Consider the following 15,468-nt stretch of genomic DNA (forward strand, 5'->3'; position numbering starts at 1 on the left):
TTCTTATCTCATTTGATCCTCATGATATCCATAGGGTGTAGGTTAATAGTAGGTACTACTATTATTCATGTTTTACAGATTAGAGAACTGAGGCAAAGAAATAAGTGACTTGCCCTGGGTCACACAGTTATTCAGTGTTTGAGACTAAACTTGAATTCAGATTTTTCTGATTCAAGGTCCAATGCTCTAAATGTCTCAATCTATATGAGCCACAAAAGTTTACACATTAGGGCTCTCTCAATGTAAAAATGTTATGGGTTCAGACAACAAAAATAAAAAAAACCAATATTATTCATAGTCCAAAAATGGAGTCACATATAGAAGTTTTGTGCATGTCTCCAAATTCAGGAAACAAAGCTGACTATGAAAGAATCAGGTGAATGGGGAAATTAAATTAGAAAAATTCTGATTCAATTAAATTAAGCACCCATAATATACAAGGCAGATAAGGTTATCCTTGAAGTTATAGGTTGGCCCGAATCAAACCAGTTTCCTGGAAATATATATTTTGTATTAGAATGAAATAAGACACTCATATGCCATTGAAAATTAACAAAAGTAAGCTTATTTATCCATTCCCATAGAATGATATTGCACAAGGATAGGAAATGAACTAAGTTCTCTTGCTTTGGTTGTCTATCATAAAATGCTTGGAAATTCTTTTGGCCATTTTACACAAGAGGAATGATATAAAATTCTAGACAAAGTAAATTACAGAAAGTGAAGGGTCTTAGGTGGCAAGCTAAGGGGAAGAGAGAGCCTCTGATTATTTGTGAACAAGGTATATATTTTTTGATTGCATCAGCCTGTGCTTTAGGATTATCGATTTGACCATTATGTGAAAGAAGAATAAGAGAAGAGAGAGTTTGGATACAAGAAGACAAATTAATATTTTAGTGCAATAGTTCAATTTAAGGTGATGAAATAGAGTGACAACTATGCAAGTAGAGAGAAGAAGATGGATATAAGAAAAGCCAGTCAGTTTTACAACCATTTATTAAGTATTTTCTATATACTATAAATGAGGCTAATTGCTAGAGAAAAGCAAAATGAGAATACTTCCTTTCAAGAAACTAAAATTTAATGTGAGAAATAACATTTAAATAGCTATGTAATCTCACAGGAAGAAATTGAGTAAGAGAAAATGTGTGCTACTAAATATTTAAAAATCTGCTTTCTGAATAAAATGGAAACTACATATGCATATACTTGAACATTTTACATCACTTTGTTTTCTTGGCAAACAACAAAATAATAAAGCAAAATGTGATTTATAATATTTGGCAATTTCTAAGGCATAATTGTTCTCATTGAAAATGTGACAATTAGCTCTCTGAAGGATTTCAAGAAGATCCTCTTGGAAGAGGTGAAGTTTGAGGAGAATTATGAAAGAATCCAGGGAATCTAAGAGGAAGAGGTGAGGAGGCAGAGCTATGAAATGGAATGATGAGCATTAAAAATAGCAAGCCAGTCTATAATATAGCAAGTTTATCTGTATTGTAAAGTTTGGAAGCATTGAAAGATAGAAAAGATTTAGGTTATGAAAAGTTTTAAATACCAGGCAAAGGTCATTATATTTGATCCTTATAATCAATAGGGAACCAATGGAGTTTGTTTTGAAAAGAAAAATACATAATAAAATGCTGATCAGACCAGTACATTATAAAACTAATATTGATGGCTAAGTTTAGGATGGATTACAGTAGAGAGAATTGTGGCAAAACCAAATTTCTAATTTCAAATACCTTTGGTAAAACATGATTAGACTTATACTCCTTTGATGACTATGTGAGTTTACATAAAGAGACAGAGAAGAGAAATGTGAAAATAGAAGAAGACTTAATATTGATTTTATATATGGAATGAATGTGAGTAAAGTGTTGAGGCTTTCACAAAGCCTGCAAGTCTAACAAACTCAAAATATAGCAGGGTCCTTGATAGTAATAGGAAAGTTAGGAAGAAGGGGATTATGAGGGAGAGGAGATAATGGATTTTGTTTTGAACAAATTGAGTTTAAGATGACTTTTGCACATTTAGTTCTAAAGTTGGTGATTCAAGACTAAAGTGCAGAAGAGAGCCTGATACATAACATATAGAATGAATGATAAAAAAGCAAAAAATAAGAGAGATTAAGTGATGCCATAATAGAATATAACCTAATGCTTTTCTGAACAGCAAATAAGTATCCCAGAAAGTCAATTAGTAATAGTTTAAGAGCAACCTTATGATTGAGTACTATTCTTTATCTAGATAAAAACTTTAAACCAACAAAGAGAAAGGATTATTTTACTACTATTTCTCACTTTAAAAAGGCTTCTGTAGATAATAAAAAATATTTGGGAGTCTACCTGCCAAAGCAAAGTCAAGAACAATATGAACACAAAAACAAAATACTTTCCACACAAATTAAATCTAATTTAATATCTTGGAAAAAATATCAAACGTTCGTGGGTAGGCCAAGTGAATATGATAAAAATGATAACAGTATCTAAGTCAATCCACTTATTCAATTTCATACCAATATAATTCCCAAGAAATTATTTTACAAAGCTAGAAATAATAACAGCAAAGTTCCTCTAGAAGAAAAAAGATAAAGAATTTAAAGGGAATTAATGAAAAAAAAATCAAATGAATGTGGCTTATCTGTATCAGACCTAAAACTATATTGTAAACAATAGTCAACAAAACCATTTGATACTGGCTAAGAAACAGATCAGTCAATCGGTGGAATAGGTTAGGATCACAGAAGTCAATGACTATAGGAATCTAGTATTTGACCAACCCAAAGATCCCAGCTTTTGGGATAAGAACTCACTATTTGACAAAAACTATTGGGGAAATTGCATATTAGTCTGGAAGAAACTAGGCATTGACTCACACCCAATACCATATACCAACAAAAGCTCGAAATGGGTTCATGATTTAGACATAAAGAGAATTATAACAGAAGAACAAAGGATAGTTTATCTCTCATATCTGTGGAGAAGGAAGGAATTTGTGGCCAAAGAAAAAATTGAATACATCACTGAATACAAAATATATAATTTTGATTATAGTAAGTTAAAAAGTTTTTGTAAAAACAAAACCAATACAGACAAGATTACAAGGGAAGCAATAAATTGGGGTGAAAGTTTCCATTCAATGGTTCTGACAAAGGTCTCATTTCTAAAATGTATAGAAAATTGACTCAGCCCTGGGCAATTCACTTAACCCCAGCCTCAGGGAAAAAAAAAAAAGGAAAAGAAGTGGGGAGCTAGGTGGCGCAGTGGATAGAGCACCAGCCTTGAATTCAGGAGGACCCGAGTTCAAATCTGACCTCAGACATTTAACACTTCCTAGCTGTGTGACCCTGGGCAAGTCACTTAACCCCAGCCTCAGGAGGGGGGGGGGAAAGGAAAATTGACTCAGATTCATAAGAAATCAAGCCATTATCCAATTGAAAATGGTCAAAAATATGAGCAGATAATTTTCAGATGAAGAAATTGAAACGATTTCTAGTCATATGAAAAGATACTATAAATCACTATTTATCAGAGAAATGCAAATTAAGACAACTCTGAGGTGCCACTACACAACTCTAGGATTGGCTAAAATGACAGGAAAAGATGTAGGAAAACTGAAAGACTAAAACATTGTTGGTGGAGCTGTGAACTGATTCAACCTTTCTGCAGAGCAATTTGGAACTATGTCAAAAAACTATCATACTCTTTGATCCAGCAGTGTTTCTAAAAGATCATAAAGTAGGGAAAGGGTCCCACATGTGTGAAAATGTTTGTGGCAGTCCCTTTTGTAGTGGCAAAAATGAAAGAGTGAGTGGATGTCCATCATTTGGAGAATGGCTGAATATGAATGTTATGGAATATTATTGTTCTATAAGAAATTATCAGAGGATTCTTGGCCAAGATAGTGGCGTGAAGGCAGACAGCTGCTTGAGCTCTGCATTTTCTCTCAGGACTTACTTCATGACAAGCCTCGGAGTTAATGCTTGATCAGAAAAGAAACCCACAAATAATCTCCAACAGTAGACATCCTTGAAATTCGCCAGAGAAGGTCTGTGCTTGCTCCAGGGAGGGGATGAACCAACTGACACAGACTGAGGACAGGCAGTGAGAGTGAGGCAGGCAGCTCAAACAGCTCAGACCAGAGGGGGGAGGGGTGCGATCTCTTCCATTTCTGCAAAAAGATTTTACCCCAGTGTGGATGTTCCGCCTTGGCAGCAAGCCAGGAGCAGGAGAGAGCGTGTCAACACCAGAGGTTAAGAATAAAACCCTGGAAAGCTAGCGTCTCTCTGGACCCGGCCACCCCCACCCCCACCCGGAGTGACTCAGTACGTTCTTAGAGCCTCAGAGCGCAGATGCAGCACAGCCATCACTGTCCTGTTAGTGCCTCGCAGTCTGTAGAGGAAGCCTGGTAACACCATCCAGCCTCATCCCCCCAAAAAAACAGACCAATTGTTTCTCTTGTCAATTTGTTTTCTTCCATTCCCGCTCTGACAAAATGAATAAAAAATTTAAAAGTGCTCTAACCATTGACAGCTTCTGTATGGAGAGAGAGCAGACTTCAAACACTGAGGAGACTAAAAGCAGATTGTCTCCAGAGGAATGACCTAAGGGGGATATGATCTTCTCCTCAATACATAAGACTCTCATAGAGGAAATCAAAAAGGCTCTCACAACAGAGCTAGAAGAGAAATGGGAAAAGGAAAGGGAAGCTTAGCAAGAGAGTCTGGAGAAGTCATCCCACGCATTTAAAGACAGAGTGGATAAAGAAATCAAATCATTGAAAAACAAAATTAGTGAATTAGAAAAGGTAAACAACTCCAAGGAAAACAGTGAGCTGAAAAAAGAAAACACCTCTCTTAAAAACAAAATGGATAAAATGGAAAAAAAAAATTCCATAGAAGAAAAAAACTCACTTAAAAACTCAATTGGACAATTACAAAAACATATAAAAAGAGTGAAGAAAATACATCATTGAAAATTAGACTCGAACAAGTAGAAATGAATGACTCAAGGAGAAACCAAGAAGTAGTCAAGCAAAACCAGAAAAATGAAACAATTGAAAAGAATGTCAAGTACCTTATTGGAAAGACAACAGACCTGGAAAACAGATCCAGGAGAGACAATTTGAGAATAATCATCCTCCCTGAAAAATGTGAGGACAAAAAGAGCCTGGACACTATTTTCTAGGAAATTATCAAAGAGAACTGCCCGGATGTTTTGGAAACAGATGGTAAAGTAGACATTGAAAAAATTCATCGATCACCTACTGAAAGGGATCCTAAAATCAAAATGCCAAGAAAAATAGTGGCCAAATTCAAGAACCATCAAAGGAAAAAATATTGGAAGCTGCTAGAAAAAAACAAACAAACAAAAAACAAAAAAAAAAAACAAAAACCTCAGATATGGAGGAGCCACAATAAGGATAACCCAGGATCTTGCAACATCCACATTAAAAAAACAAAGGGCCTGGAATATGATATTCTGAAATATCATTTAGCCTGTGAAAGAAATCCAAAATGCAGGCGGACAGAATTAGAGGGATTGAAAATTCTATGTAGTGGTTCATAGTCATCTCCCAGAGTTCTTTCGCTGAGTGTAGCTAGTTCAGTTCATTACTGCTCTATTGGAACTGATTTGGTTCATCTCATTGTTGGAGAGGGCCACTTCATCAGAATTGATCATCATATAGTATTGTTGTTGAAGTATATAATGGTCTCCCGGTCCTGCTCATTTCACTTAGCATCAGTTCATGTAAGTCTCTCCAGGACTTTCTGAAATCATCCTGTTGGTCAGTTCTTACAGAACAACAATATTCCATATTATTCATATATGTGGGTCTTTTCAACAATGAGATGATTCAGATCAGTTCTAATTGTCTTATGATGAAGAGAGCCATCTCTACCCAGAGAGAGGACTGTGAGAACTGAGTGTAGAGCATAACATAGTATTTTCACTTTTTTGTGGTTGTTTGTTTGCATTTTTTTTCTTCCTCAAATGTTTTCCTTTTTGATATGATATTTCTTGTGCAGCACAATATGTATAGAAGAATTTTACATGTGTAATATATATTGAATTACTTGCCATCTAGGGAAGGTGTTGGGGGGAAGCTAGAGGAAAAATTTGGAAAACAAGGTTTTCCAAGGTTAATGTTGAAAATTATCCAGGCATATATTTTGAAAATAAAAAGCTTTAAAAAGTTTCTCTTGCTCTTTCTTTTTTAATAGTACTTATTTTTCCCAATTATGTACCAAGACAAGTTTTAGCAATCATTTTTATGATGTTTGGAATTGCATTTTTTCTTGTTCTTTCTCTAAACTATCTTCTTCTGAAAATGGTAATCATGGATGTCATGATGTAAAATATATTTTTATATTACAGTGAGAAAAGAAGATACTAAAATAAATAATCAGTGGGGAAAAAAAAAACATGTTTTGATCTGTACTCAGAGTGCATCATTTTTTGGTCTAGATGTGAATCTTATCATGAGTCCTTTGTACTTGACTTGGATCATTGTGCTGCTCAGAAGAGCTCATTCATTCATAGCAGATCATCATGTGATACTGTTGATTTTGATTACAATGTTTTCCTGGTTCTGTTCATTTCACTGTGCATTAGTTGGTACAATTCTTTCCATTTATTTTGGAAATTTGTCTGTTGTTCATTTGTTAAAGAATACTAGTATTCAATTTCATACATATACCATAATTTGTTCAGTCATTCTCCAATTGATGGGCATCCACTGAATTTCCAGTATTTTAATACCAGAAAAAGAACTGTTAACATTTTTGCACATGTAGGTCCTCTTCCATTTTTAATGATGTCTTTGAAATGCAGACCAAGAAGAGGGACAGCTAGATCAAAGAATATGCATAGCTTGGTTGTCCTTGGAGAATAGTTCCGAACTATTCTTCAGAATGATTGGATTAGTTTGTAATTCCACCAATAATACATTAGTGTCTCAATTTTTCAGTATCCTCTGAAATATTTGCATTTTACTTTTGTTTCAAAATAGCCCATCTGTTTTAAGTTGTATTTCTTTACAGTGATTTGAAGCATTTTATCTGATTAGAAGTGATTTTAATTTCTTCATTAGAAAATTGTCTTCATATTTTCTGACCATTTATTTATTAGGGAATGACTTGTATTTTTATAAATTAAACTCAATTTTTATATACTTTAGAAAGGAGGCTTTTGTTAAAAACATTGGGTATTAAAAAATGTTTCCCAGCTTTCTTCTTCCCTTTTAATCTTTGCTGTATTGGTTTTGTTTTGTGCAAACATTTTGACATTCAACATAAGCAAATTATCCATTTTTTCATTTCACAATGGTCTCTATTGCTTGTTTGGTAAAAAATTCATAATTTTTCCAAAGAGCTGACAGGTAAATTTTCCCTTGCTCTTCTGATTTACTTATATTATAAGCCTTTATATCTAAATCATGAACTTATTTTGACATTATATTAGTATGCAGTGTAAGATGTGAGTAAGATGTGAGTCTATGTGTAGTTTCTGCAATACATTATTTTTACTTTCCCCAGCAATTTTTGTTAGTGAGTTCTTATACTATAAGCTGGCTTTTTTGCTTGCCAAAGTCACTGACTATTTAACCTATTCCACTGATCCATCATTTCTTAGCCATTAGCAAATAGTTTTGATGACTTGTACTTTATAATACAGTTTTAGGTTGACTACAACTAGGTCACTTCCCTTTAAATTTTTTCCATTAAATCCCTTGATATTCGTGATGATTTTGTTATTTTTTCTAGTGTTATAAAATAACTTTTGGCAGATAGGTGTAACATTGAATAAGTAGATTAATTTGGGTAGAATTGCCAATTTTTTTTTTATGTTACCTTTGCCTATCCATGAGCACTTGATATTTTCCCCATGATTTAGATCTGACTTTACCTATATAAAGTGTTTTATAATTGTATTCATATATTCTATTTTAAAGAAAGCTCTATTTATTCCGAAGCTCTCTAGTGTTTTTAATAGGAATGGAGGCTGTATTTTTTTCAAGTGCTTTTTCTGCATCTATTGAGATAATCATAGTATTTTTGTTTGATTTTTGATATTGTCAATTTTGTTATTAGTTCACCTGATATTGAAGCAATTGTGCATTCCTAGTATAAATCCCCTTTGATCACAGTCTATTGCCCTGATGGTAAATTTTTTCATCTGTTTTTCAATATTTTATTTATATTTTTTGCATTCTAAGGCATTATCAAGATGGTACTTGTGAAGAGCGACTTAGCACCCTGGATACCATAGAATCAGCCAAAGTCAGGATAAGCAAAAGTCCTTGATCTTTATTATTTGTCAAAGTCAGAGGAATGGACAAAGGAATCTCCATACCTCTCCTCTTGCTCTCTCCACCAGGAGTCATTTGGCTTGTCTTCCTCCACCCTCTAATCCTTCCTCCCAATCTTCACAGTAGTGGGTAGGGCCATTCTTTCTCCAAGCATATGCTAATAAAGTATTGTCCAATTGGTAATTAGTCTTAAGTGCTTGCTTGTGGGAACCTTATGCATGAACTCAAGAATCTAAACCCTTTACATCTCCAGCTTTCTTTTATTTTAGAACATAGGTGGTCATGCCATACCAGACTTCTCAGGGAGGTGAGAACCCCCAAAGGGAGGTGATCATGCCCTCTCTGACATCTCAGGAAGGGAGACGAAAAACACCAAAGGGAAGTGCGGATTGCTAGCAGGTTTCTGGGCTGAAAGGGTCTTATTAGAAACAGACATGTACAAACCCATCAGCATGGGAGGTATTACACAAGCATATATTAATAACGCACAGGCTATTAGTGATGACTCTCCCCACAGTCAGTGCAGGCTCAATGTGGTATAACAAACATGAATTGTACATGCAAGTAGTGATATAACAAATGATATGAATCAACATGGTATTGTAGAAGATTTCCAGAAGTCCTAGAAGGAGGGTATGCAAACAACAGTCACACATACGCATTCTTAGCAGCCAAGAGATAGTCCACAACCAATCTATTGTCCATTGCTTCATGTGTCAGAGAATCCAATGATTCCTGCAAGTTTTTGAAGAATTGCAACAGTCTTTTTATATATTAGGGAATCCAATGATTCCTGAGGGCTTTCAAGTCCTACAATAGTTTTATCATGTCTCAGAGAATCCAATGATTCCTGAGGGTTTTCAAGTCCTATAACAGTTTTATGATGTCTCAGAGAATCCAATGATTCCTGAGGATTTTGAAGTACAACCATTTTTGATGTCCATGAATCAAATGTCATAACTGTCAGGCTCTTTCAGTGGTGGGCACAGTCAGCAACAGAACCACCTGATGTTTCTTGGGTCTTCTCCTTTGTTTCAAGGGTCTGCTCTGTCTCTCTCCAATGGACAAGGTGAATAAGGCTCATAGGCAGCCATCTGATTCCTTCTCCATCTGTAGAGATATAAGTAAACTCTCTGCCGCAAGTAGTTAACCTATCTGGGCTCTTCCATTCACCATTTTCTGGGTCTCTCCACATGACCTGGCAATTATCTAAAAACAGTGGAGCTGCTTGCACTGGACACTGCCCTTTCAGTGCATTATAAAACCTGTCTGGCAGAGCCAGTATTTGTCTTTGTCAAAGATTAAAAAGTTAATAGTATAAAGGACTAGATTTAGAAGTTCTCTAGGGTTACCTCCCCTTTCTTTTGTTTTTTGAGGAATGTTTTAATGTCTATTTTCTTCTCTCTACTATTACCTGACCTTGAGGATTAATAGGTATGCCAGTGTTATGTAACATCTTACACTGTGCACAAAAATGTGCAAAATGTTTAGAAATATATGCAGGTCCATTGTCTGTTTTTATTGCTTGTGGCACACCCATAATTGCAAATGCTTGCATAAGGAATTCAGTGACCACTAGGACTGTCTTTTTTGCTGCTGTTATTGAAAAAGTGAATCCTGAAATGATATCTACCACAATGTGGATAAAAGATGGACAACCAAAAGATTTATAATGGGTCACATCCATTTGCCAAATTTCATTAGATCTCAAACTATGAGGATTCTTCCCTGGAGGCATGGAAAGGAAGGCAAGCTGGACAGGCTTTTACTATGTTCCTAGCTTCTTCTCTTGTTATTCCAATTTGTAAACATAAAGCTCGGGCAGCTTGATGATATTTAGAATGATATTGAATGATTGCATACAATTCATTCTGTTGAGTGGACTGAAAAGGAGTTCCGATACTCCCTTTATAGTTAAGTCATGAGAGTATACAGCTCAAATATTATGTTTGGATGCATGTGTAAAGATACTTGGTCCTTTAAGAGGAAGGTTATGTAATAGATTGGTTATATTTAATGGAGACCCATGTGTAAAATTTGGAGCCATGGCTAATAAAATTTGCCACTCTGGGAAGCTTTCACAACACCCATTAACTTGTGCATTGGTATAAAATGTGTATATCTTGTCAGGTTTTATCCCAGATAATTATACTGCTCCCTTAATGGCCTTTAATAAAATTCTAGCAACAAGCACTGGGTAAGGAGTAAGGCTTTGTTCTGGTTGTGCTGGGAGGTTCACCCACTCTATCACACTGTCTCCTTGATGAAGGACTGTTGTGGGTGCCACTTGTGTAGCAAAAACTGATATTTCTAAGGGTTTTTGAGTAACTCTTTCAACCACATTGGATAAAGCCAGTTCAACTTCTCTTAAAGCCTCTTGAGCTTCTTTTGTAAGCTGGCGTGGTGAATTTAAAGCACTGTCTCCTCTTAAAATGTCATATAATGGATGCAACTGATAGGTAGTCAAGACTAACACTGGACACATCCATTGGATATCTCCTATCAATTTCTGAAAGTCATTTAAGGTGTTTAGCTTCTCTGTTCTTAAGGAGAGTTTTTGTACTGTAAGCACCTTAGGATATACTTCATACCCTAAATATTGAAAAGGAGCATGTCTTTGATTTTTTCCTGGAGTTATGTTCAATTTATAGTTCCTTAGTGTTTCTATAATCTTTTATAGATATGCTTCTAACATTTGTTCCTTAGGTACACATCCCAATATATCATCCATGTAATGTAATAACATTACTTTTGAAAATGCTTTTCTTGCTGGAGTAAGAGCAGCAGCAACATATATTTGACACATAGTAGAGCTGTTTTCATTCCCTGTGGCAAAACTATCCTTTCATATCTTTTATAAAGCTCAGCTAAGTTAATGCTGGGCACTGAAAAGGCAAATCTTTTCATATTCTTATCTAGAGGGATAGAATAGAAACAATCCTTAATGGCTATAATCCAAAGAGGCCATTCTCTAGGCAATTGAGTAGGAGATGGAAGTCCAGGTTGAAGAGTTCCCATAGTTTCTATCTATTTACTTACCTTTCTTAAATCAGTAAACATCCTCCATTTTCCAGATTTATTTCTTACAACAAATACTGGGGAATTTCAAGCATTTAGAGAAGGTTGTAAGTGTCCTTGGCTGAGTTGCTCCTGTACTACATTTAATAAAGGCTGAATTTTATCGCTGCCTAAGGGCCAGTGTTCTATCCACACTGGTGTATCAGTTTTCCATTGAATAGGAACAAGTGAAAGTGTTGATAGGCCTTCAACAGCACCCCTGCCTAAAAAACTGAAGTACTCATTTTTAATCCTAATTGTTGTAAAACGTCTCTTCCCCATTGGGTATTTTTCAACTATAAAAGGAGTAAAAACTCCTGTTTTGCCTTCAAAAGTCCATCTCAAAGAGTTAGCACTAACTTCAGCGGCTATTGATCCTCCTACACCAGACATCTAGGTGTCTGCCTTAATCTTTGGCCAGTGACTGGGCCAGTTGGCACCTCTAATGACTGTGCAATCTGCACCAGTGTTTACCAATTCTTCTAATGGTATGCCATTTATATAGATAGTGAGCATAGGTCGGTAAGCTATCACAGCTGCTGTCCACTATATTCCTGGGTTTTGCTGCTTGGAGTCAGAATGTGGGTGACTATCACTAGGTTGCTTATTAGGAGTCTGTATCAATAAACCTGATGCCACTACTGCTCCTGGTTAATAAGTCATACATTGTCTACCTGTATTTGTGACTGGGATATTATTTACTCATTCCTCAGTTTCCCACATCAGTGTATGGATGGACACTGTTTTGTAAGTACTCTTAGGAGGTGAAATGGTCAAGCCTACTGTGCCTGGAGGCAAGTGATCCATAGGCTGGAGAAGAACAGATTTCACCTCTCCAGGGTGTATCTCAGTTGTCCCAGCTGCATACAACTCTATCTTCCCCAATTGTAATCCCTTTCTCCCATCAGGTTGCTTCCTGGTTTATTGATTGTGTAATCCCTTTCTCCCATCAGATGGCTTCCTGGCTGATTAGTCACATCTGGGTATTGGACTTCTAGGCACTTTCTCGGTGTAGTATTGGCTACTATCATGCCCCAAGTGTTTTTTGCTTGGGCCCTGGAGCGGGACCCCTCATCCCGTTTTCCTGAATCAGTCTACACTCTAATGCCCAATGGAACCCTCTGATGCATTTTGGACATGGGGTATTGGGTATTGTTCTCCCATCCTGTTTTCCCATTCTGTCTCCATGCCAACATTAAGCTTTCAGATGCCCTATATTGAAAGCATTGACGATTCTCTCTGGAAGTCCCTTGCCAAAAGTGACCCTGTCTTCCCACGTTGGGTTCTTGGGAAGTCTGCACCATAGTCTGGCTATAAAAGGCATTTGTGCCCACTGTGGCACAGCATCTTATGATCTCCTCTAAAGGAGCATCTTTGTGTAGTCTTAGTATAATTCTTCTGCAAACCTCATTAGCATTTTCTTTAGCAAGTTGCCTTATGAAAATGTCTGTTACTGCATTTTCACCATTAGTCCATATGACAGCTGTCTGCAAACGTCCCACAAAATCAGCAAAGGGTTCATTTGGTCCTTGTGCTATTTTTGTGAAAGTCTCACCCTTGTCATTTTTATTGGAGAGAGAAGTCCATGCTTTGACAGCAGCCGCAGCAATTTGCTCATATGCTGCTATGGAATTATTAATCTGTACTGAAAAGTCTGCATAACAACCTACACCTGTTAGTTGGTCACAGGTGATTGAAGTATTAACTCCACTTTGACTATTTTGTTGGGCTTGTATGCTACAGAGCTCACTATATTCAGAAAGCCACAACAAGTTTTGTTTAGGTTCTAAGCATACCCTTGCTATATATTTCCAGTCACGAAAAGTTAAGACTTAATAAGCCAAATTCTGTAATAACATCTTAACATAAGCCCCATAAAGAGTTCAAGCCTTTTGTCCGGCCTTTGAGAATGTCTATATCAAAAGGAGTGTATCTTCTACTTTTTTGACCTGAAGAGTTAAATTGTTGCATCACAGGATATATTTGTAGTTTCAACTCAGCTCTAGTCTTCTCTTCTTCTGTGATTTTAAGTACTGCCTTTTGCAGTCTACTCATAGAAGGGGGTGATTGCTGGGGGGAGGGAGAGAGGTGATGATGGTATCACTGCCCCTCCTACTACTCCTCCTTCCTCCATTCCTGAAGGTGGAGTTGATGGGGGTAAGTCAATAATCTGCTCCCTAGGCTGGGTTGAAGCTGCCTCATGAATGGGAGAATCACCATGCCCTTGAACCTCATTTAAGTCCCCATACCCTCTGGCAATAATGTCATTAAACTGTTCTTGGTCTTCTCTTTTTCCTCACACTTCCTCATCTGGCTGTTCCTAAAACTTTTCCTTTTTCTATAACTTTCAGGATTCTTTAAGGCCAATTGTATTATGTTGTATATATAGAATGCTTCCATGGAAATTGAATGAGGACCTTTATTGTTGTAGTATTCATATAGGTGTTCTCCTACTAATTTCCAATTATCTGCATTTATTTCTTTTTCCTCTACCAAACCAAGGGACTTGTGTCCTAATGTACCCAAGAGTCTAGCACTCTGTTCCCAAGCTATAATTAAGTCTTGTCCCTCAATCAACTTAAGCATGCTTTCAATAGTGCCCCTTTGGGACAGGGATAAGTGGATGGGGAGGAGGGAGAATCTTTTCCTAACATTTGACCCATTTCAGCTAGAAAAGATTACTAGTTTATCCCTTAACAAAGTAAGTTCTCTGTTTGTCTATTAAAATACTCACCTAATTTACTGGTCACTAGGGGACTTCTTCAGTGAAAGTAGGGTCCTTGGTCCACACCTTGGGCACCAAATGTTAAAATTGAGTTAGCACCGTGGATACCTTAGAATCAACTGGAGTCAGGATAAGCAAAAGTCCTTGCTCTTTATTCTTTGTCGAAGTCAGAGGAATGGACATAGGAATTTCCACACCTTTCTTCTTGCTCTCTCAGCCAGGAGTCACCTGGCTTGTTTCCCTCCATCCTTTAATCCCTCCTCCCAATTTCTCTATACCTTCTAAACTATAGTTCAAATTTAATTTAATACATTTAAATAATGACTCTAAGTAAATTTTAGAGTAGCAGTACTCATGAAAAGATAGAGTGAAACAATTCTTCAGCCCAGAACAATTTGAAAGTTTGACAGGAAAGGTGTGTCCCACAGAGGTGAAAATTAAATTCAGTCTGGCATAGGCCTTGTCAGAATAAGCCCAATTCCAGTTAAATAAGGACAGGTCTCAGAGTGACTGAATCTGCAGCAGCAGTAGCAATTTTCAGATCTCTCAGCTCACAGATGCCAAAAATATCACAGAAGGTCAATATGAAAGATTTGTCTCAATTAAGGTAGAGTGGAGCACAATTCAGCACAGCCTATTTCTCAACAAACATGGAAGAGGATTTGAGATTTACTGAATCAGCTGCAGAATCTGTAGCTCTAACATCGGAGACAGTAAGAGGATAGAACAATTGATAAGAAGAGATCACAGAGACCTCTTTGTTTGATCACTGAGACATAACTCTACTGTTTTTCCATTACTCTAATCTAGAACAAATACCTGAGTAGCACTTCCAGGGTGAGAAGGATTACCAGTACACAAACCTTGTAGCCAGAGTGTAGCAGAGACTTTCTTCAAAGTTCCAGGGCAAAAAAGACTACATAAGGGTGCTCAAAAACCAGAATACAAGACAGGAGAATAATAAGCACACCTCTCATTAGATCATAACAACTTTGGAGAAATTAAATTTAAAAGTTTCTAGAAATATATCTGAAAGCAGCTGCACAAAAGTCCTAAAGCTTGGAACAGTACACCCTCCACCCTAAAAGCAGAGCCCTAGTTTAATTAAACAATTAAAACTCAAGTAATAGAGTGGGGAAAAAGCTAACAACAGAAAAAAATTCTGACCATAGAAATTTACTATGGTGGCAAGAAAGATCAAAATACACACTCAAAAGATAGCAAAGTCAAAGTTCCTCTATTCAAAACCTCCATAGAAATTTGATTTAGTCTCAGGTCACAGAAGAATTTGAAAGCGATTTGAAAATCAAGTAAGTAAGCCAGTAAAAAATGAGGAGAGAATTAAGTGATGCAAGAATATCATTAAAAAAAAA

The sequence above is a fragment of the Sminthopsis crassicaudata genome, chromosome 6 (genome assembly GCF_048593235.1).
Source record: "Sminthopsis crassicaudata isolate SCR6 chromosome 6, ASM4859323v1, whole genome shotgun sequence".
In the NCBI taxonomy this organism is placed as follows: domain Eukaryota; kingdom Metazoa; phylum Chordata; class Mammalia; order Dasyuromorphia; family Dasyuridae; genus Sminthopsis; species Sminthopsis crassicaudata.